The sequence below is a fragment of the Chiloscyllium punctatum genome, unplaced genomic scaffold, assembly GCF_047496795.1.
Source record: "Chiloscyllium punctatum isolate Juve2018m unplaced genomic scaffold, sChiPun1.3 scaffold_238, whole genome shotgun sequence".
NCBI classification, from domain to species: Eukaryota; Metazoa; Chordata; class Chondrichthyes; order Orectolobiformes; family Hemiscylliidae; genus Chiloscyllium; species Chiloscyllium punctatum.
Window position 1 is genome coordinate 102,982 of NW_027309972.1, and position 23,057 is coordinate 126,038.

General features: G+C 52.1%; 1 pseudogene; it reads left to right on the forward strand.

Annotated features, from left to right (window-relative positions):
- Positions 1-860: 860 nt before the first annotated feature.
- On the forward strand, positions 861-9,271 carry LOC140472049 (perforin-1-like; annotated as a pseudogene).
- Positions 9,272-23,057: the final 13,786 nt, after the last annotated feature.

The following is a 23,057-nucleotide window of genomic DNA, read 5'->3' on the forward strand; positions in this document are numbered from 1 at the left end:
GGGTTGGGGTCCATTGGGATTGTGTGCCGTGGGAGTGAATGGGAAGGGGTTGGGGTTCTTTGGGATTGTGTACAGTGGGAGTGAATGGGAAGGGGTTGGGGTCCATTGGGATTGTGTGCCGTGGGAGTGAATGGGAAGGGGTTGGGGTGTTCATTGGGACTGTGTGCCGTGGGAGTGAATGGGAAGGGGTTGGGGTGTCCATTGGGATTGTGTGCAGTGGGAGTGAATGGGAAGGGGTTGGGGTGTCCATTGGGATTGTGTGCCGTGGGAGTGAATGGGAAGGGGTTGGGGTTCATTGGGATTGTGTGCCGTGGGAGTGAATGGGAAGGGGTTGGGGGGTCCATTGGGATTGTGTGCCGTGGGAGTGAATGGGAAGGGGTTGAGGTCCATTGGGATTGTTTGCCGTGGGAGTGAATGGGAAGGGGTTGGGGGGTCCATTGGGATTGTGTGCCGTGGGAGTGAATGGGAAAGGGTTGGGGTGTCCATTGGGATTGTGTGCCGTGGGAGTGAATGGGAAGGGGTTGGGGTCCATTGGGACTGTGTGCCGTGGGAGTGAATGGGAAGGGGTTGGGGTGTCCATTGGGATTGTGTGCAGTGGGAGTGAATGGGAAGGGGTTGGGGGGTCCATTGGGATTGTGTGCCGTGGGAGTGAATGGGAAGGGGTTGGGGTCCATTGGGATTGTGTGCCGTGGGAGTGAATGGGAAGGGGTTGGGGTTCTTTGGGATTGTGTGCCGTGGGAGTGAATGGGAAGGGGTTGGGGCCACTGACATGTTTGCAGTCTGAGAACACACATTCTAGAAATGTGACTTCACTTCACACGACCCAGAGTTGGAGACTTCTCAACGTCAGATACGCGCAAATGTGGGATGGACAACAGCCAGGCAACTAAAGTGCCTTACTTCCCTGTCATCCACACTCTCCGTCAGACACAACTGGTGTGAGGGCAGAGACACTCAGCAAGAAGGACAGCACTGAGGTACGTCTAAACAAAACACTGCACTCAATGAGGACAAAGGGTGGATACAACACTGAGGGCAAACTCACCAGCAGACAAAGACACAGGATACAGCACACAGAGAGGAAAAAGCAGAGTTTTCAGATTGGTGCTATTAAGAATAACAGATAACAGGGTACTACTTAGAGGCTGGAATCTAATCGAGGGGTTCGGGGTGGTTTATATACAGAATAACAGATACCCCGGGGAGGGAGTTACAAACTGGAATCTAATCGAGGGGTTCAGGGTGGTTTTTATACAGAATAACAGATACCCCGGGGAGGGAGTTACAGACTGGAATCTAATCGAGGGGTTCGGGGTGGTTTATATACAGAATAACAGATACCCCGGGGAGGGAGTTACAGACTGGAATCTAATCGAGGGGTTCAGGGTGGTTTATATACAGAATAACAGATACCCCGGGGAGGGAGTTACAGACTGGAATCTAATCGAGGGGTTCGGGGTGGTTTATATACAGAATAACAGATACCCCGGGGAGGGAGTTACAGACTGGAATCTAATCGAGGGGTTCAGGGTGGTTTATATACAGAATAACAGATACCCCGGGGAGGGAGTTACAGACTGGAATCTAATCGAGGGGTTCGGGGTGGTTTATATACAGAATAACAGATACCCCGGGGAGGGAGTTACAGACTGGAATCTAATCGAGGGGTTCAGGGTGGTTTATATACAGAATAACAGATACCCCGGGGAGGCAGTTACAGACTGGAATCTAATTGAGGGGTTCGGGGTGGTTTATATACAGAATAACAGACACCCCGGGGAGGGAGTTACAGACTGGAATCTAATTGAGGGGTTCGGGGTGGTTTATATACAGAATAACAGATACCCAGGAGGGGGTTACAGACTGGAATCTAATCGAGGGGTTCAGGGTGGTTTATGGACAGAATAACAGATACCAGGGAGGGAGTTACAGACTGGAATATAATCGAGGGGTTCAGAGTGGTTTATATACACAATAACAGATACCCCGGGGAAGGAGTTACAGACTGGAATCTAATCGAGGGATTCAGAGTGGTTTATATACAGAATAACAGATGCCCGGGAGGGAGTTACAGACCAGAATCTAATCGAGGGGTTCGGGGTGGTTTATATACAGAATAACAGATACCCCGGGAGGGAGTTACAGACTGGAATCTAATCGAGGGGTTCGGGGTGGTTTATATACAGAATAACAGATACCCGGGGAGGGAGTTACAGACTGGAATCTAATCAAGGGGTTCGGGGTGGTTTATATACAGAATAACAGATACCCCGGGAGGGAGATACAGACTGGAATCTAATCGAGGGGTTCGGGGTGGTTTATATACAGAATAACAGATACCCAGGAGGGAGTTACAGACTGGAATCTAATCGAGGGGTTCGGGGGGGTTTATATGCAGAATAATAGATACCCGAGAGCGAGTTACAGACTAGAATCTAATCGAGGGGTCCAGGGTGGTTTATATACAGAATAACAGATACCAGGGAGGGAGTTACAGACTGGAATCTAATCGAGGGGTTCAGGGTGGTTTATATACAGAGTAACAGATACCCCGGGAGGGAGATACAGACTGGAATCTAATCGAGGGGTTCGGGGTGGTTTATATACAGAATAACAGATACCCAGGAGGGAGATACAGACTGGAATCTAATCGAGGGGTTCGGGGGAGTTTATATGCAGAATAACAGATACCCGGGAGCGAGTTACAGACTAGAATCTAATCGAGAGGTCCAGGGTGGTTTATATACAGAATAACAGAAACCCGGAAGGGAGTTACAGACTGGAATCTAATCGAGGGGTTCAGGGTGGTTTATATACAGAATAACAGATACCCCGGGAGGAAGTTACAGACTGGAATCTAATCGAGGGGTTCGGGGTGGTTTATATACAGAATAACAGATACCCGGGAGGGAGTTACAGTCTGGAATCTAATCGAGGGGTTCGGGGTGGTTTATACACAGAATAACAGATATCTGGGAGTGAGTTACAAACTGGAATCTATTCGAGGGGTTCAGGGTGGTTTATATACAGAATAACAGATACCCAGGAGGGAGTTACAGACTGGAATCTAATCGAGGGGTTCGTGGTGGTTAATATACAGAATAACAGATACCCCAGGAGGGAGTTACAGACTGGAATCTAATCGAGGGGTTCAGGGTGGTTTATATACAAAATAACAGATACCCGGGAGGGAGTTACAGACTGGAATCTAATCGAGGAGTTCGGGGTGGTTTATATACAGAATAACAGATACCCGGGAGCGAGTTACAGACTGGAATCTGATTGAGGCGTTCGGTGTGGTTTATATACAGAATAACAGATACCTGGGATGGACTTACAAATTGGAATCTAATCGAGTGGTTCAGGGTGGTTTATATACAGAATAACAGATACCCCAGGAGGGAGTTACAAACTGAAATGTAATCGAGGGGTTCGGGGTGGTTTATATACAGAATAACAGATACCCGGGAGGGTGTTACAGACTGGAATCTAATCGAGGGGTTCGGGGTGGTTTATTTTCAGAATAACAGATACCCGGGAGGGAGTTACAGACTGGAATCTAATCGAGGGGTTCGGGGTGGTTTATATACAGAATAACAGATATCTGGGAGGGAGTTACAAACTGGAATCTATTCGAGGGGTTCAGGGTGCTTTATATACAGAATAACAGATACCCGGGAGGGAGTTACAGACTGGAATCTAATTGAGGGGTTCGGGGTGGTTTATATACAGAATAGCAGATACCTGGGAGGGAGTTACAGAGTGGAATCTAATTGAGGGGTTCGGGGTGGTTTATATACAGAATAACAGATACCCGGGAGGGAGTTACAGACTGGAATCTAATCGAGGGGTTCAGGGTGGTTTATATACAGAATAACAGATACCCGGGAGGGAGTTACAGACTGGAATCTAATCGAGGGGTACTGGGTGGTATATATACAGATTAACAGATACCCAGGAGGGAGTTACAGACTGGAATCTAATCGAGGGGTTCGGGGTGGTTTATATATAGAATAACAGATACCCGGGAGGGAGTTACAGACCGGAATCTAATCGAGGGGTTCGGGGTGGTTAATATACAGAATAACAGATATCTGGGAGGGAGTTACAAACTGGAATCTATTCGAGGGGTTCAGGGTGCTTTATATACAGAATAACAGATACCCAGGAGGGAGTTACAGACTGGAATCTAATCGAGGGGTTCGGGGTGGTTTATATACAAAATAACAGATACCCGGGAGGGAGTTACAGACTGGAATCTAATCGAGGGGTTCGGGGTGATTTATATACAGAATAACAGATACCCGGGAGGGAGTTACAGACTGGAATCTAATCGAGGGGTTCGGGGTGGTTTATACACAGAATAACAGATATCTGGGAGGGAGTTACAAACTGGAATCTAATCGTGGGGTTCGGGGTGGTTTATATACAGAATAACAGATACCCGGGAGGGAGATACAGACTGGAATCTAATCGAGGCGTTCAGGGTGGTTTATATACAGAATAACAGATACCCGGGAGGGAGTTACAGACTGGAATCTAATCGAGGGGTTCGGGGTGGTTTATATACAGAATAACAGATACCCGGGAGGGAGTTACAAACTGGAATCTAATCGAGGGGTTCGTGGTGGTTAATATACAGAATAACAGATACCCCAGGAGGGAGTTACAGACTGGAATCTAATCGAGGCGTTCAGGGTGGTTTATATACAGAATAACAGATATCTGGGAGGGAGTTACAAACTGGAATCTAATCGAGGGGTTCAGGGTGCTTTATATACAGAATAACAGATACCCGGGAGGGAGTTACAGACTGGAATCTAATTGAGGGGTTCGGGGTGGTTTATATACAGAATAACAGATACCTGGGAGGGAGGTCCAGACTGGAAACTAATCGAAGGGTTGAGGGTGGTTTATATACAAAATAACAGATACCCCGGGAGGGAGTTACAGACTGGAATCTAATCGAGGGGTTCAGGGTGGTTTATATACAGAATAACAGATACCCGGGAGCGAGTTACAGACTGGAATCTATTCGAGGGGTTCAGGGTGGTTTATATACAGAATAACAGATACCCAGGAGGGAGATACAGACTGGAATCTAATCGAGGGGTTCAGGGTGGTTTAAATACAGAAAAACAGATACCCGGGAGGGAGTTACACACTGGAATCTAATCGAGGGGTTCGAGGTGGTTTATATACAGAATAACAGATAGCCGGGAGGGAGATACAGACTGGAATCTAATCGAGGGGTTCGGGGTGGTTTATATACAGAACAACAGATACCTGGGAGGGAGTTACCGAGTGGAATCTAATCGAGGGGTTCGGGGTGGTTTATATACAGAACAACAGATACCTGGGAGGGAGTTACAGAGTGGAATCTAATCGAGGGGTTCAGGGTGGTTTATATACAGAATAACAGATACCCGGGAGGGAGTTACAGTCTGGAATCTAATTGAGGGTTTCGGGGTGGTTTATTTTCAGAATAACAGATACCCCGGAGGGAGTTACAGACTGGAATCTAATCGAGGGGTTCGGTGTGGTTTATATAGAGAACAACAGATACCTGGGAGGGAGTTACAGAGTGGAATCTAATCGAGGGATACGGGGTGATTTATATACAGATTAACAGATACCCGGGAGGGAGTTACAGACTGGAATCTAATCGAGGGGTTCGGGGTGGTTTATATACAGAATAACAGATACCCGGGAGGGAGTTACAGACTGGAATCTAATCGAGGGGTTCAGGGTGGTTTATATACAGAATAACAGATACCCGGGAGGGAGTTACAGACTGGAATCTAATCGAGGGGTTCGGGGTGGTTTATATACAGAATAACAGATACCTGGAATGGAGTTACAAATTGGAATCTAATTGAGGGGTTCAGGGTGGTTAATATACAGAATAACAGATACCCCAGGAGGGAGTTACAAACTGAAATCTATTCGAGGGGTTCGGGGTGGTTTATATACAGAATAACAGATACCCGGGAGGGTGTTACAGACTGGAATCTAATCGAGGGGTTCGGGGTGGTTTATATACAGAATAACAGATACCCGGGACAGAGTTACAGACTGGAATCTATTCGAGGGGTTCAGGATGGTTTATTTACAGAATAACAGATACCCAGGAGGGAGTTACAGACTGGAATCTAATCGAGGGGTTCGGGGTGGTTTATATACAGAATAACAGATACCTGGGAGGGAGATACAGACTGGAATCTAATCGAGGGGTTCAGGGTGGTTTATATACAGAATAACAGATACCCCGGGGAGGGAGTTACAGACTGGAATCTAATCGAGGGGTTCAGGGTGGTTTATATACAGAATAACAGATACCCCGGGAGGGAGTTACAGACTGGAATCTAATCGAGGGGTTCAGGGTGGTTTATATACAGAATAACAGATACCCCGGGAGGGAGTTACAGACTGGAATCTAATTGAGGGGTTCAGGGTGGTTTATATACAGAATAACAGATACCCGGGAGGGAGTTACAGACTGGAATCTAATCGAGGGGTTCGGGGTGGTTTATAGACAGAATAACAGATACCCGGGAGGCAGTTACAGATTAGAATCTGATCAAATGTTTTGGGAGGTCTGTATAGACAGAACAATAGCTACCTCAGTGAGTGGTACAGATTGGAATCTAATCAAGCGTTCTGGTGGTGTATATAGAGGTTTACAAAATTATGAGGGGCATGGATAGGATAAATAGACAAAGTCTTTTCCCTGGGGTCGGGGAGTCCAGAACTAGAGGGCATAGGTTTAGGGTGAGAGGGGGAAAGATATAAAAGAGACCGAAAGGGGCAACTTTTTCACACAGAGTGTGGTACGTGTATGGAATGAGCTGCCAGAGGATGTGGTGGAGGCTGGTACAATTGCAACATTGAAGAGGCATTTGGATGGGTATATGAATAGGAAGGGTTTGGAGGGATATGGGCCGGGTGCTGGCGGTGGGGGGGGGGGGGGGGGGGGGGGGAGCTGGATTGAGTTGGGGTATTTCGGTCTGGGCATGGACGGGTTGGACCGAAGGGTCTGTTTCCATGGCTGGACATCTCTATGACTCTAATGTAGGGGACTTTAAAAAAAACTGCATTGACCTGTCATATTCATTATCGACTTCGATCAGCATCCTGGTTTTTAACAGCTCATAAATCTGTCAAAATCTGCTACGTCGCCCGTGCAGCTGTGCCAACAACTCCTGCGGAGCCGAGACACGGATTGGCGGTCAGCTGGAGATCCCTGGCGGTGACCCTCTCTCTCTCTCCGACCTCTCAGCGTGACTGCTTTTCCTTTTCCTCTTGCAGGTCTGCTCACCGATGCCCAAGATGGCAACCGGGCCTTTGAAACGGGGCTGCTTCCTCTTGCTCTGCCTCCTCTGCCAGGAGGCCCTGAGCGCCTGCACCACCAGCAGCGCCAGCCAGTGCCGCAACGCCGGCTTCGTGCCGGGGGCCCGGCTGGCGGGGCTGGGCTACGACGTGGTGACCCTGCGGACCAAGGGCGCCTTTGTCATCGACGTCAACGCCTGGCGCTCGGCCAACGGGACCTGCACCCTCTGCCGGAACGGGCACCTCGGCAACGCCGCCCAGCGGCTGCCCGTCTCGCTGGTGGACTGGCACACCCTCAGCTCCTGCCGGCGCTCGCTCTCCAGCCGGCTCTACCGCTCGGCGGCCGAGCTGGCAAGGTCGGCCACCGCGGCCATCGCCAACGACTGGCGATGGGACCTGCTCTTCCGGACCAAATCGGGCAGCTCCACAGCGGTGCTGGCTGGCTCCAAGTCCCGGCTGGTGGAGTTCAGCACCGGCCACTCCAGCCGCAACCACCAGAGTTTCACCAGCCACCAGTTCCAGTGCGCCTACTACCAGTATCGGGTGAAGGCCCGGCCCCTCCTGGCACCCGAGTTCGCCCGCGCCCTTTCCCGCCTCCCCACTGTCCTGAATGGGGGCTCCCGGCACCTGTACCGGAGACTGGTGGCCACCTACGGCACCCACTTCCTCAAGTCGGTGCAGCTGGGCGGCCGCTACAAGGACGTCACAGCAATTCAGACCTGCAAGGCGGTCTCTCAGGGCTACAGCATCGAGGAGGTGAAGGACTGCCTCGCCCTGGAGGCCAGAGAGACGCGAGGGCTGCAGGCACAGGTCTCAGTGAGTGCCGGCCAGTGCCAGAGGTTGGCGCGCTCCATGGGGAACCACCGCAAGGTCTACCAGGCCTTCAGCGAACGGGAGACGGAGGTGACGGGGGGCCGGGCCCGCCAGGGGGTGGACCTCTTCTTCTCTGGGGACGGCTCGGCCTTCGGCCGCTGGACGGGGAGCCTGCTCACCCGCCCGGGCCTGGTGCGCTACTCCCTGGCGCCGCTCCACCACCTGCTGCCCTCCGGCGACCCCAGGCAGAAGACCCTGCGGCGCTACATCAGCGACTACATCGCGGGCAACGCCCTCGGCCAGAGGTGCGGGGCGGGCCCTCGCTGCCCGCACGGGTCCTACCCCGACCCGCGCCAACCCTGCTCCTGCCTGTGCCGCGCCGACAGTTACGTGGACCGGAACTGCTGCTCCAAGCTGAAGGGGCTGGGCCGCCTGGTGGTCACCATCCGGGAGGGCCGGGACCTCTGGGGGGACGTCTTCTCGGGCACCGACGGCTACGTGGTGGTCAAGTACGACGAGACGCAGGCCAGGACCCACACCGTCTTGAACAACAACAACCCCAGGTGGAACGCCAAGCTGGACCTGGGACAGGTCAAGGCCGAGAGCGGGCACAAGTTGACGATCGAAGTCTGGGACCAGGACGTCGTCAAACGCGATGACCTCCTGGGCAAGTGCTCCATCCGCCTGACCTCCGGCACCCACGACAAGGCCTGCTACCTGAAGTATGGCAAGGTGACCTACCAATACACTTTCACTTGTGGCCCCCACCTGGGTGGTACCACCTGCCAGGCCTATGTGCCCAGCCCTGGCGGCACGCTGTTCACTCCGTACTTGGGAACCGGCAACGGCACCCTCCACCTCGACACGATCCTGCCCAAACCCCCAGAACCGGCCTTCCCAGGGATCTACTACCCCTGAACGCACCGCGCTCTGCACGAATCATTGGCTCCTTGTGCCATGCCCCTCAGCCAATGGTGGCATGCTCCGCGCCGTTGAAATGAAATGCTTTAAAGCTTTATCCAAACGCGTATTCTGCGCAACACTCTCAGATGTGCAGCGACAAGCATAAAAACCAAAGCATCAGTGTAATCTTACATTTTTTTCAATAAACCCAACTCTTTGCAATTTAGCCTGTGTCATATGATTCGTCTGCACTTGGGGCTGTGGAGTGATGAGAGGCTGGGCACTGGTAATGTGTAATATGGGAGTGAATGGGAAAAGGGTAGGGGTCCTTTGGGATTGTGGTGAATGGAGGTGAATGGGAAAGGGTCGGGGTCCATTGGGATGGTGGTGAATGGGAAAGGGTCGGGGTCCATTGGGATGGTGGTGAATGGGAAAGGATCGGGGTCCATTGGGATGGTGGTGAATGGAGGTGAATGGGAAAGGGTCGGGGTTCATTGGGAATGTGGTGAATGGGAAAGGGTCGGGGTCCATTGAGACTGTGGTGAATGGGAAAGGGTCGGGGTCCATTGGGAATGTGGTGAATGGGAAAGGGTCGGGGTCCATTGGTATTGTGGTGAATGGGAAAGGGTCGGGGTCCATTGGGATTGTGGTGAATGGGAAAAGGGTCGGGGTCCATTGGGATTGTGGTGAATGGGAAAGGGTAGGGGTCCATTGAGATGGTGGTGAATGGAGGTGAATGGGAAAAGGGTCGGGGACCTTTGAGATTGTGGTGAATGGAGGTGAATGGGAAAAGGGTAGGGGTCCTTTGAGATTGTGGTGAATGGGAAAGGGTCGGGGTCCATTGGGATTGTGGTGAATGGGAAAGGGTCGGGGTCCATTGGGATTGTGGTGAATGGGAAAGGGTCGGGGTCCATTGAGATTGTGGTGAATGGGAAAGGGTCGGGGTCCATTGAGATGGTGGTGAATGGAGGTGAATGGGAAATGGTTCGGGGTCCTTTGAGATTGCGGTGAATGGAGGTGAATGGGAAAAGGGTCGGGGTCCATTGAGATTGTGGTGAATGGGAAAAGGTCGGGGTCCATTGAGATTGTGGTGAATGGGAAAGGGTCGGGGTCCATTGAGATGGTGGTGAATGGAGGTGATTGGGAAAAGGGTCGGGGTCCATTGGGATTGTGGTGAATGGGAAAAGGGTCGGGGTCCATTGAGATGGTGGTGAATGGGAAAGGGTCGGGGTCCATTGGGATTGTGGTGAATGGGAAAAGGGTCGGGGTCCATTGGGATTGTGGTGAATGGAGGTGAATGGGAAAAGGGTCGGGGTCCATTGAGATTGTGGTGAATGGGAAAGGGTCGGGGTCCATTGAGATTGTAGTGATTGGGAAAGGGTCGGGGTCCATTGAGATTGTGGTGAATGGGAAAGGGTAAGGGTCCATTGGGATTGTGGTTTATGGGAAAAGGGTCGGGGTCCATTGGGATTGTGGTGAATGGGAAAGGGTCGGGGTCCATTGGGATTGTGGTGAATGGGAAAGGGTCGGGGTCCATTGGGATTGTGGTGAATGGGAAAGGGTCGGGGTCCATTGGGATTGTGGTGAATGGGAATGTGTCGGGGTCCATTGGGATTGTGGTGAATGGGAAAGGGTCGGGGTCCATTGGGATTGTGGTGAATGGGAAAGGGTCGGGGTCCATTGAGATTGTGGTGATTGGGAAAGGGTCGGGGTCCATTGGGATTGTGGTGAATGGGAAAGGGTCGGGGTCCATTGGGATTGTGGTGAATGGAGGTGAATGGGAAAAGGGTCGGCGTCCATTGGGATTGTGGAGAATGGGAAAGGGTAGGGGTCCATTGAGATTGTGGTGAATGGGAAAGGGTCGGGGTCCATTGGGATTGTGGTGAATGGGAAAGGGTCGGGGTCCATTGGGATTGTGGTGAATGGGAAAGGGTCGGGGTCCATTGAGATTGTGGTGATTGGGAAAGGGTCGGGGTCCATTGGGATTGTGGTGAATGGGAAAGGGTCGGGGTCCATTGGGATTGTGGTGAATGGAGGTGAATGGGAAAAGGGTCGGGGTCCATTGAAATTGTGGTGAATGGGAAAGGGTCGGGGTCCATTGGGATTGTGGTAAATGGGAAAGGGTCGGGGTCCATTGGGATTGTGGTGAATGGAGGTGAATGGGAAAAGGGTCGGGGTCCATTGGGATTGTGGTGAATGGAGGTGAATGGGAAAAGGGTCGGGGTCCATTGGGATTGTGGTGAATGGGAAAGGGTCGGGGTCCATTGGGATTGTGGTGAATGGGAAAGGGTCAGGGTCCATTGGGATTGTGGTGAATGCGAAAAGGGTCGGGGTCCATTGAGATTGTGGTGAATGGAGGTGAATGGGAAAAGGGTCGGGGTCCATTGGGATTGTGGTGAATGGAGGTGAATGGGAAAAGGGTCGGGGTCCATTGGGATTGTGGTGAATGGGAAAGGGTTGGGGTCCATTGGGATTGTGGTGAATGGGAAAGGGTCAGGGTCCATTGGGATTGTGGTGAATGGGAAAGGGTCGGGGTCCATTGAGATTGTGGTGAATGGAGGTGATTGGGAAAAGGGTCGGAGTCCATTGAGATTGTAGTGAATGGGAAAGGGTCGGGGTCCATTGGGATTGTGGTGAATGGGAAAGGGTCGGGGTCCATTGGGATTGTGGTGAATGGGAAAGGGTCGGGGTCCATTGAGATTGTGGTGAATGGAGGTGAATGGGAAAAGGGTCGGGGTCCATTGAGATTGTGGTGAATGGGAAAGGGTCGGGGTCCATTGGGATTGTGGTGAATGGGAAAGAGTCGGGGTCCATTGGGATTGTGGTGAATGGGAAAGGGTCGGGGGCCATTGGGATTGTGGTAAATGGGAAAGGGTAGGGGTCCATTGAGATGGTGGTGAATGGAGGTGAATGGGAAAAGGGTAGGGGTCCATTGAGATTGTGGTGAATGGAGGTGAATGGGAAAAGGGTCGGGGTCCATTGAGATTGTGGTGAATGGGAAAGGGTCGGGGTCCATTGAGATTGTGGTGAATGGGAAAGGGTCGGGGTCCATTGAGATTGTGGTGAATGGGAAAGGGTCGGGGTCCATTGAGATGGTGGTGAATGGAGGTGAATGGGAAAGGGTAGGGGTCCATTGAGATTGTGGTGAATGGGAAAGGGTCGGGGTCCATTGGGATTGTGGTGAATGGGAAAGGGTCGGGGTCCATTGAGATTGCGGTGAATGGGAAAGGGTCGGGGTCCATTGGGATTGTGCAGATTGGGAAAGGGTCGGGGTCCATTGGGATTGTGGTGAATGGGAAAGGGTCGGGGTCCATTGGGATTGTGATGAATGGAGGTGAATGAGAAAAGTGTCAGGGTCCATTGAGATTGTGGTGAATGGAGGTGAATGGGAAAAGGGTCGGGGTCCATTGAGATTGTGGTGAATGGGAAAGGGTCGGGTCCATTGGGATTGTGGTGAATGGAGGTGAATGGGAAAAGGGTCGGGGTCCATTGAGATTGTGGTGAATGGGAAAGGGTCGGGGTCCATTGGGATTGTGGTGAATGGGAAAGGGTCGGGGTCCATTGAGATTGTGGTGAATGGAGGTGAATGAGAAAAGGGTCGGCGTCCATTGAGATTGTGGTGAATGGAGGTGAATGGGAAAAGGGTCGGGGTCCATTGAGATTGTGGTGAATGGGAAAGGGTCGGGGTCCATTGGGATTGTGGTGAATGGGAAAGGGTCGGGGTCCATTGGGATTGTGGTGAATGGGAAAGGGTCGGGGTCCATTGAGATGGTGGTGAATGGAGGTGAATGGGAAAAGGGTCGGGGTCCATTGGGATTGTGGTGAATGGGAAAAGGGTCGGGGTCCATTGAGATTGTGGTGAGTGGAGGTGAATGGGAAAAGGGTCGGGGTCCACTGAGATTGTGGTGAATGGGAAAAGGGTCGGGGTCCATTGAGATTGTGGTGAGTGGAGGTGAATGGGAAAAGGGTCGGGGTCCACTGAGATTGTGGTGAATGGGAAAGGGTCGGGGTCCATTGAGATTGTGGTGAATGGGAAAGGGTCGGTGTCCATTGAGATGGTGGTGAATGGAAGTGAATGGGAAAGGGTAGGGGTCCATTGAGATTGTGGTGAATGGGAAAGGGTCGGGGTCCATTGGGATTGTGGTGAATGGGAAAGGGTCGGGGTCCATTGAGATTGTGGTGAATGGGAAAGGGTCGGGGACCATTGGGATTGTGGTGAATGGAGGTGAATGGGAAAAGGGTAGGGGTCCATTGAGATTGTGGTGAATGGAGGTGAATGGGAAAAGGGTCGGGGTCCATTGGGATTGTGGTGAATGGAGGTGAATGGGAAAAGGGTAGGGGTCCATTGGGATTGTGGTGAATGGAGGTGAATGGGAAAAGGGTAGGGGTCCTTCGAGATTGTGGTGAATGGAGGTGAATGGGAAAAGGGTAGGGGTCCTTTGAGATTGTGGTGAATGGAGCTGAATGGGAAAAGGGTAGGGGTCCTTCGAGATTGTGGTGAATGGAGGTGAATGGGAAAAGGGTCGGGGTCCATTGAGATTGTGGTGAATGGGAAATGGTCGGGGTCCATTGGGATTGTGGTGAATGGGAAAGGGTCGGGGTCCATTGGGATTGTGGTGAATGGGAAAGGGTCGGGGTCCATTGGGATTGTGGTGAATGGGAAAGGGTCGGGGTCCATTGAGATTGTGGTGAATGGGAAAGGGTAGGGGTCCATTGAGATTGTGGTGAATTGGAAAGGGTCGGGTCCATTGGGATTGTGGTGAATTGGAAAAGGGTCGGGGTCCATTGGGATTGTGGTGAATGGGAAAAGGGTCGGGGTCCATTGGGATTGTGGTGAATGGAGGTGAATGGGAAAAGGGTCGGGGTCCATTGAAATTGTGGTGAATGGAGGTGAATGGGAAAAGGGTCAGGGTCCATTGGGATTGTGGTGAATGGGAAAGGGTCGGGGTCCATTGGGATTGTGGTGAATGGAGGTGAATGGGAAAGGGTCGGGGTCCATTGGGATTGTGGTGAATGGGAAAGTGTCGGGGTCCATTGGGATTGTGGTGAATGGGAAAGGGTCGGGGTCCATTGAGATTGTGGTGAATGGGAAAGGGTCGGGGTCCATTGGGATTGTGGTGAATGGGAAAGGGTAGGGGTCGATTGGGATTGTGGTGAAAGGGAAAGGGTCGGGGTTCATTGAGATTGTGGTGAATGGAGGTGAATGGGAAAGGGTCGGGGTCCATTGGGATAGTGGTGAATGGGAAAAGGGTCGTGGTCTATTGGGATTGTGGTGAATGGGAAAGGGTCGGGGTCCATTGAGATTGTGGTGAATGGGAAAGGGTTGGGGTCCATTGGGATTGTGGTGAATGGGAAAGGGTCGGGGTCCATTGGGATTGTGGTGAATTGGAAAAGGGTCGGGGTCCATTGGGATTGTGGTGAAAGGAGGTGAATGGGAAAAGGGTAGGGGTCCATTGAGATTGTGGTGAATGGAGGTGAATGGGAAAAGGGTCGGGGTCCATTGGGATTGTGGTGAATGGAGGTGAATGGGAAAAGGGTAGGGGTCCATTGGGATTGTGGTGAATGGAGGTGAATGGGAAAAGGGTAGGGGTCCTTCGAGATTGTGGTGAATGGGAAAGGGTCGGGGTCCATTGAGATTGTGGTGAATGGAGGTGAATGGGAAAAGGGTCGGGGTCCATTGAGATTGTGGTGAATGGGAAAAGGGTCGGGGTCCCTTGAAATTGTGGTGAATGGGAAAGGGTCGGGGTCCATTGGGATTGTGGTGAATGGGAAAGGGTCGGGGTCCATTGGGATTGTGGTGAATGGGAAAGGGTCGGGGTCCATTGGGATTGTGGTGAATGGAGGTGAATGCGAAAAGGGTCGGGGTCCATTGAGATTGTGGTGAATGGAGGTGAATGGGAAAAGGGTCGGGGTCCATTGAGATTGTGGTGAATGAGAAAGGGTCGGGGTCCATTGGGATTGTGGTGAATGGAGGTGAATGAGAAAAGGGTCGGGGTCCATTGGGATTGTGGTGAATGGGAAAAGGGTCGGGGTCCATTGGGATTGTGGTGAATGGGAAAGGGCCGGGGTCCATTGGGATTGTGGTGAATGGGAAAGGGTCGGGGTCCATTGGGATTGTGGTGAATGGGAAAGGGTCGGGGTCCATTGATATTGTGGTGAATGGAGGTGATTGGGAAAAGGGTCGGAGTCCATTGAGATTGTGGTGAATGGGAAAGGGTCGGGGTCCATTGGGATTGTGGTGAATGGGAAAGGGTCGGGGTTAATTGGGATTGTGGTGAATGGGAAAGGGTCGGGGTCCATTGAGATTGTGGTGAATGGAGGTGAATGGGAAAGGGTCGGGGTCCATTGGGATTGTGGTGAATGGGAAAGGGTCGGGGTCCATTGGGATTGTGGTGAATGGAGGTGAATGAGAAAAGGGTCGGGGTCCATTGAGATTGTGGTGAATGGAGGTGAATGGGAAAAGGGTCGGGGTCCATTGAAATTGTGGTGAATGGGAAAGGGTCGGGGTCCATTGGGATTGTGGTGAATGGGAAAGGGTCGGGGTTCATTGAGATTGTGGTGAATGGGAAAGGGTCGGGGTCCATTGGGATTGTGGTGAATGGGAAAGGGTAGGGGTCCATTGGGATTGAGGTGAATGGGAAAGGGTCGGGGTCCATTGGGATTGCGGTGAATGGGAAAGGTCGGGGTCCATTGAGATTGTGGTGAATGGCAAAGGGTCGGGGTCCATTGAGATTGTGGTGAATGGGAAAGGGTCGGGGTCCATTGGGATTGTGGTGAATGGGAAACGGTCGGGGTCCATTGGGATTGTGGTGAATGGGAAAGGGTCGGGGTCCATTGGGATTGTGGTGAATGGGAAAGGGTCGGGGTCCATTGAGATTGTGGTGAATGGAGGTGAATGGGAAAAGGGTCGGGGTCCATTGAGATTGTGGTGAATGGGAAAGGGTCGGGGTCCATTGGGATTGTGGTGAATGGGAAAGAGTCGGGGTCCATTGGGATTGTGGTGAATGGGAAAGGGTCGGGGGCCATTGGGATTGTGGTAAATGGGAAAGGGTAGGGGTCCATTGAGATGGTGGTCAATGGAGGTGAATGGGAAAAGGGTAGGGGTCCATTGAGATTGTGGTGAATGGAGGTGAATGGGAAAAGGGTCGGGGTCCATTGAAATTGTGGTGAATGGGAAAGGGTCGGGGTCCATTGGGATTGTGGTAAATGGGAAAGGGTCGGGGTCCATTGGGATTGTGGTGAATGGAGGTGAATGGGAAAAGGGTCGGGGTCCATTGGGATTGTGGTGAATGGAGGTGAATGGGAAAAGGGTCGGGGTCCATTGGGATTGTGGTGAATGGGAAAGGGTCGGGGTCCATTGGGATTGTGGTGAATGGGAAAGGGTCAGGGTCCATTGGGATTGTGGTGAATGCGAAAAGGGTCGGGGTCCATTGAGATTGTGGTGAATGGAGGTGAATGGGAAAAGGGTCGGGGTCCATTGGGATTATGGTGAATGGAGGTGAATGGGAAAAGGGTCGGGGTCCATTGGGATTGTGGTGAATGGGAAAGGGTTGGGGTCCATTGGGATTGTGGTGAATGGGAAAGGGTCAGGGTCCATTGGGATTGTGGTGAATGGGAAAGGGTCGGGGTCCATTGAGATTGTGGTGAATGGAGGTGATTGGGAAAAGGGTCGGAGTCCATTGAGATTGTGGTGAATGGGAAAGGGTCGGGGTCCATTGGGATTGTGGTGAATGGGAAAGGGTCGGGGTCCATTGGGATTGTGGTGAATGGGAAAGGGTCGGGGTCCATTGAGATTGTGGTGAATGGAGGTGAATGGGAAAAGGGTCGGGGTCCATTGAGATTGTGGTGAATGGGAAAGGGTCGGGGTCCATTGGGATTGTGGTGAATGGGAAAGAGTCGGGGTCCATTGGGATTGTGGTGAATGGGAAAGGGTCGGGGGCCATTGGGATTGTGGTAAATGGGAAAGGGTAGGGGTCCATTGAGATGGTGGTGAATGGAGGTGAATGGGAAAAGGGTAGGGGTCCATTGAGATTGTGGTGAATGGAGGTGAATGGGAAAAGGGTCGGGGTCCATTGAGATTGTGGTGAATGGGAAAGGGTCGGGGTCCATTGAGATTGTGGTGAATGGGAAAGGGTCGGGGTCCATTGAGATTGTGGTGAATGGGAAAGGGTCGGGGTCCATTGAGATGGTGGTGAATGGAGGTGAATGGGAAAGGGTAGGGGTCCATTGAGATTGTGGTGAATGGGAAAGGGTCGGGGTCCATTGGGATTGTGGTGAATGGGAAAGGGTCGGGGTCCATTGAGATTGCGGTGAATGGGAAAGGGTCGGGGTCCATTGGGATTGTGCAGATTGGGAAAGGGTCGGGGTCCATTGGGATTGTGGTGAATGGGAAAGGGTCGGGGTCCATTGGGATTGTGATGAATGGAGGTGAATGAGAAAAGTGTCAGGGTCCATTGAGATTGTGGTGAATGGAGGTGAATGGGAAAAGGGTCGGGGTCCATTGAGATTGTGGTGAATGGGAAAGGGTCGGGTCCATTGGGATTGTGGTGAATGGAGGTGAATGGGAAAAGGGTCGGGGTCCATTGAGATTGTGGTGAATGGGAAAGGGTCGGGGTCCATTGGGATTGTGGTGAATGGGAAAGGGTCGGGGTCCATTGAGATTGTGGTGAATGGAGGTGAATGAGAAAAGGGTCGGCGTCCATTGAGATTGTGGTGAATGGAGGTGAATGGGAAAAGGGTCGGGGTCCATTGAGATTGTGGTGAATGGGAAAGGGTCGGGGTCCATTGGGATTGTGGTGAATGGGAAAGGGTCGGGGTCCATTGGGATTGTGGTGAATGGGAAAGGGTCGGGGTCCATTGAGATGGTGGTGAATGGAGGTGAATGGGAAAAGGGTCGGGGTCCATTGGGATTGTGGTGAATGGGAAAAGGGTCGGGGTCCATTGAGATTGTGGTGAGTGGAGGTGAATGGGAAAAGGGTCGGGGTCCACTGAGATTGTGGTGAATGGGAAAAGGGTCGGGGTCCATTGAGATTGTGGTGAGTGGAGGTGAATGGGAAAAGGGTCGGGGTCCACTGAGATTGTGGTGAATGGGAAAGGGTCGGGGTCCATTGAGATTGTGGTGAATGGGAAAGGGTCGGGGTCCATTGAGATGGTGGTGAATGGAAGTGAATGGGAAAGGGTAGGGGTCCATTGAGATTGTGGTGAATGGGAAAGGGTCGGGGTCCATTGGGATTGTGGTGAATGGGAAAGGGTCGGGGTCCATTGAGATTGTGGTGAATGGGAAAGGGTCGGGGACCATTGGGATTGTGGTGAATGGAGGTGAATGGGAAAAGGGTAGGGGTCCATTGAGATTGTGGTGAATGGAGGTGAATGGGAAAAGGGTCGGGGTCCATTGGGATTGTGGTGAATGGAGGTGAATGGGAAAAGGGTAGGGGTCCATTGGGATTGTGGTGAATGGAGGTGAATGGGAAAAGGGTAGGGGTCCTTCGAGATTGTGGTGAATGGAGGTGAATGGGAAAAGGGTAGGGGTCCTTTGAGATTGTGGTGAATGGAGCTGAATGGGAAAAGGGTAGGGGTCCTTCGAGATTGTGGTGAATGGAGGTGAATGGGAAAAGGGTCGGGGTCCATTGAGATTGTGGTGAATGGGAAATGGTCGGGGTCCATTGGGATTGTGGTGAATGGGAAAGGGTCGGGGTCCATTGGGATTGTGGTGAATGGGAAAGGGTCGGGGTCCATTGGGATTGTGGTGAATGGGAAAGGGTCGGGGTCCATTGAGATTGTGGTGAATGGGAAAGGGTAGGGGTCCATTGAGATTGTGGTGAATTGGAAAGGGTCGGGTCCATTGGGATTGTGGTGAATTGGAAAAGGGTCGGGGTCCATTGGGATTGTGGTGAATGGGAAAAGGGTCGGGGTCCATTGGGATTGTGGTGAATGGAGGTGAATGGGAAAAGGGTCGGGGTCCATTGAAATTGTGGTGAATGGAGGTGAATGGGAAAAGGGTCAGGGTCCATTGGGATTGTGGTGAATGGGAAAGGGTCGGGGTCCATTGGGATTGTGGTGAATGGAGGTGAATGGGAAAGGGTCGGGGTCCATTGGGATTGTGGTGAATGGGAAAGTGTCGGGGTCCATTGGGATTGTGGTGAATGGGAAAGGGTCGGGGTCCATTGAGATTGTGGTGAATGGGAAAGGGTCGGGGTCCATTGGGATTGTGGTGAATGGGAAAGGGTAGGGGTCGATTGGGATTGTGGTGAAAGGGAAAGGGTCGGGGTTCATTGAGATTGTGGTGAATGGAGGTGAATGGGAAAGGGTCGGGGTCCATTGGGATAGTGGTGAATGGGAAAAGGGTCGTGGTCTATTGGGATTGTGGTGAATGGGAAAGGGTCGGGGTCCATTGAGATTGTGGTGAATGGGAAAGGGTTGGAGTCCATTGGGATTGTGGTGAATGGGAAAGGGTCGGGGTCCATTGGGATTGTGGTGAATTGGAAAAGGGTCGGGGTCCATTGGGATTGTGGTGAAAGGAGGTGAATGGGAAAAGGGTAGGGGTCCATTGAGATTGTGGTGAATGGAGGTGAATGGGAAAAGGGTCGGGGTCCATTGGGATTGTGGTGAATGGAGGTGAATGGGAAAAGGGTAGGGGTCCATTGGGATTGTGGTGAATGGAGGTGAATGGGAAAAGGGTAGGGGTCCTTCGAGATTGTGGTGAATGGGAAAGGGTCGGTGTCCATTGAGATTGTGGTGAATGGAGGTGAATGGGAAAAGGGTCGGGGTCCATTGAGATTGTGGTGAATGGGAAAAGGGTCGGGGTCCCTTGAAATTGTGGTGAATGGGAAAGGGTCGGGGTCCATTGGGATTGTGGTGAATGGGAAAGGGTCGGGGTCCATTGGGATTGTGGTGAATGGGAAAGGGTCGGGGTCCATTGGGATTGTGGTGAATGGAGGTGAATGCGAAAAGGGTCGGGGTCCATTGAGATTGTGGTGAATGGAGGTGAATGGGAAAAGGGTCGGGGTCCATTGAGATTGTGGTGAATGGGAAAGGGTCGGGGTCCATTGGGATTGTGGTGAATGGAGGTGAATGAGAAAAGGGTCGGGGTCCATTGGGATTGTGGTGAATGGGAAAAGGGTCGGGGTCCATTGGGATTGTGGTGAATGGGAAAGGGCCGGGGTCCATTGGGATTGTGGTGAATGGAATAGGGTCGGGGTCCATTGGGATTGTGGTGAATGGGAAAGGGTCGGGGTCCATTGATATTGTGGTGAATGGAGGTGATTGGGAAAAGGGTCGGAGTCCATTGAGATTGTGGTGAATGGGAAAGGGTCGGGGTCCATTGGGATTGTGGTGAATGGGAAAGGGTCGGGGTTAATTGGGATTGTGGTGAATGGGAAAGGGTCGGGGTCCATTGAGATTGTGGTGAATGGAGGTGAATGGGAAAGGGTCGGGGTCCATTGGGATTGTGGTGAATGGGAAAGGGTCGGGGTCCATTGGGATTGTGGTGAATGGAGGTGAATGAGAAAAGGGTCGGGGTCCATTGAGATTGTGGTGAATGGAGGTGAATGGGAAAAGGGTCGGGGTCCATTGAAATTGTGGTGAATGGGAAAGGGTCGGGGTCCATTGGGATTGTGGTGAATGGGAAAGGGTCGGGGTTCATTGAGATTGTGGTGAATGGGAAAGGGTCGGGGTCCATTGGGATTGTGGTGAATGGGAAAGGGTAGGGGTCCATTGGGATTGAGGTGAATGGGAAAGGGTCGGGGTCCATTGGGATTGCGGTGAATGGGAAAGGTCGGGGTCCATTGAGATTGTGGTGAATGGCAAAGGGTCGGGGTCCATTGAGATTGTGGTGAATGGGAAAGGGTCGGGGTCCATTGGGATTGTGGTGAATGGGAAACGGTCGGGGTCCATTGGGATTGTGGTGAATGGGAAAGGGTCGGGGTCCATTGGGATTGTGGTGAATGGGAAAGGGTCGGGGTCCATTGAGATTGTGGTGAATGGAGGTGAATGGGAAAAGGGTCGGGGTCCATTGAGATTGTGGTGAATGGGAAAGGGTCGGGGTCCATTGGGATTGTGGTGAATGGGAAAGAGTCGGGGTCCATTGGGATTGTGGTGAATGGGAAAGGGTCGGGGGCCATTGGGATTGTGGTAAATGGGAAAGGGTAGGGGTCCATTGAGATGGTGGTGAATGGAGGTGAATGGGAAAAGGGTAGGGGTCCATTGAGATTGTGGTGAATGGAGGTGAATGGGAAAAGGGTCGGGGTCCATTGAGAATGTGGTGAATGGGAAAGGGTCGGGGTCCATTGAGATTGTGGTGAATGGGAAAGGGTCGGGGTCCATTGAGATTGTGGTGAATGGGAAAGGGTCGGGGTCCATTGAGATGGTGGTGAATGGAGGTGAATGGGAAAGGGTAGGGGTCCATTGAGATTGTGGTGAATGGGAAAGGGTCGGGGTCCATTGGGATTGTGGTGAATGGGAAAGGGTCGGGGTCCATTGAGATTGCGGTGAATGGGAATGGGTCGGGGTCCATTGGGATTGTGCAGATTGGGAAAGGGTCGGGGTCCATTGGGATTGTGGTGAATGGGAAAGGGTCGGGGTCCATTGGGATTGTGATGAATGGAGGTGAATGAGAAAAGTGTCAGGGTCCATTGAGATTGTGGTGAATGGAGGTGAATGGGAAAAGGGTCGGGGTCCATTGAAATTGTGGTGAATGGGAAAGGATCGGGTCCATTGGGATTGTGGTGAATGGAGGTGAATGGGAAAAGGGTCGGGGTCCATTGAGATTGTGGTGAATGGGAAAGGGTCGGGGTCCATTGGGATTGTGGTGAATGGGAAAGGGTCGGGGTCCATTGAGATTGTGGTGAATGGAGGTGAATGAGAAAAGGGTCGGCGTCCATTGAGATGGTGGTGAATGGAAGTGAATGGGAAAGGGTAGGGGTCCATTGAGATTGTGGTGAATGGGAAAGGGTCGGGGTCCATTGGGATTGTGGTGAATGGGAAAGGGTCGGGGTCCATTGAGATTGTGGTGAATGGGAAAGGGTCTGGGACCATTGGGATTGTGGTGAATGGAGGTGAATGGGAAAAGGGTAGGGGTCCATTGAGATTGTGGTGAATCGAGGTGAATGGGAAAAGGGTCGGGGTCCATTGGGATTGTGGTGAATGGAGGTGAATGGGAAAAGGGTAGGGGTCCATTGGGATTGTGGTGAATGGAGGTGAATGGGAAAAGGGTAGGGGTCCTTCGAGATTGTGGTGAATGGAGGTGAATGGGAAAAGGGTAGGGGTCCTTTGAGATTGTGGTGAATGGAGGTGAATGGGAAAAGGGTCGGGGTCCATTGAGATTGTGGTGAATGGGAAATGGTCGGGGTCCATTGGGATTGTGGTGAATGGGAAAGGGTCGGGGTCCATTGGGATTGTGGTGAATGGGAAAGTGTCGGGGTCCATTGGGATTGTGGTGAATGGGAAAGGGTCGGGGTCCATTGAGATTGTGGTGAATGGGAAAGGGTCGGGGTCCATTGGGATTGTGGTGAATGGGAAAGTGTAGGGGTCGATTGGGATTGTGGTGAAAGGGAAAGGGTCGGGGTTCATTGAGATTGTGGTGAATGGAGGTGAATGGGAAAGGGTCGGGGTCCATTGGGATTGTGGTGAATGGGAGAGGGTCGTGGTCTATTGGGATTGTGGTGAATGGGAAAGGGTCGGGGTCCATTGAGATTGTGGTGAATGGGAAAGGGTCGGGGTCCATTGGGATTGTGGTGAATGGGAAAGGGTCGGGGTCCATTGGGATTGTGGTGAATTGGAAAAGGGTCGGGGTCCATTGGGATTGTGGTGAATGGGAAAAGGGTCGTGGTCCATTGAGATTGTGGTGAATGGAGGTGAATGGGAAAGGGTCGGGGTCCATTGGGATTGTGGTGAATGGGAAACGTGTCGGGGTCCATTGGAGTTGTGGTGAATGGGAAAGGGTCGGGGTCCATTGGGATTGTGGTGAATGGGAAATGGTCTGGGTCCATTGAGATTGTGGAAAATGGGAAAGGGTC